Genomic DNA, 1,237 nt, shown 5'->3' on the forward strand with positions numbered 1-1,237 from the left:
CACTTTGCTGACACTTTGAGGTGATGTGTTTTCCCACATTTTATTTGAGGATTGTCTCCCAAATGCATTTGGTTTTATCTTTGTAATAACCTGTTTTCTCTCTGCTTTTGGTAAAATAAATATTTAAATTTAAGGTATTGTCTCCTTACGGTCTCTTTCCATCAACCAACTCGGGTGAGGTGAAGGAGGAGGAATGCAGGTGAAAATACTTACCTCAACACTATCCTTAGGTATTTGAGGCAGATAAATCAATGAATATCAAACTGAATGCTTTAAGTTTAAACATCCTCTCTGTATCACAGCCATAAACACAACAGCTCTTCCTCCTGAATACGTGCAGCCATATTTGATGTGACAGCCATCTGCTTTCTTTTTTACCGCATTTCCATTGGTTATGCAGCATGCTGCCCCGTCTTTTCGGAGAATACTGCACCAAAGTAAGCATCAAGTTTTGCTTACACTACTCGCTAAGGTCTGCAAGCCAACCCTGCGTGACACTACAAAGCGTGACTATAATTAGCCCTTGCAGCTCAAATTTATCTGTCAAGCTCCAAAAAATCTAGAAGAAAAAAGGAAGAGGCGCAAAAATCGAAAGAACTTCTGCGGCGCCAAAAAAAAAAAAAAACTGAGCGTGGTGTGTTAGTAATGAGTTTTGTGATATTTAGCATCTTTGTATTTTAAAGTTAGGGTGGTATGTTTAGTGTTAAGTTAAGCCAGTTTTGGTGTGTTTGAGTCAAAACAATGAGGTGATTTTTGAACGTGGAGCTCCAGCTTCTGTTTGAGGTTCAGACCCAGAGATGTTGGAGCTGCTGTCAGAACCTCTCAGACAGTAGTGTTGTTGTACATGAACGATTTGTTTAAACAATTGAATCTTTTGAGTAAATGAACTGAACCTAATCACAAAGTGTTATCTCACTGATTCGTTCCTTACTTAGTTCAGTTGAGAAAAAAAAAAAAGAAAATAATAAAAAAACAACAATTTTACATCAGTTGAGTTCAGCGGGAGTGGAACTGCTGCGTTCTTTGACTCACTCATGACAAAAATCTAAACGACACAGCACCATGCGGGTGGGGAGGGACTGTTGACACCTGAGCGAATGTCACTTGAGATTCATTCACTGCAAATAAACTCCATGTATCACTCAGTGAACGAAACACTGTCTGACTCTGCCCTGAGGGATTCTAACCGTTTCCTCCTTGCAGGGATTTGCTCTCAGGCTTTTGGCAACGGGCGGCA

The 1,237-nt window shown here is 40.1% G+C and overlaps 1 protein-coding gene across 7 annotated transcripts in view; it reads left to right on the forward strand.

Moving 5' to 3' along the window:
- The window catches only part of LOC108228732 (NLR family CARD domain-containing protein 3-like), an 18,336-nt gene that overhangs the window by 4,148 nt on the left and 12,951 nt on the right, over nucleotides 1-1,237 (forward strand). The window lies entirely within an intron of this gene.

This window comes from Kryptolebias marmoratus, linkage group LG16, assembly GCF_001649575.2.
Source record: "Kryptolebias marmoratus isolate JLee-2015 linkage group LG16, ASM164957v2, whole genome shotgun sequence".
Lineage (NCBI taxonomy): Eukaryota > Metazoa > Chordata > Actinopteri > Cyprinodontiformes > Rivulidae > Kryptolebias > Kryptolebias marmoratus.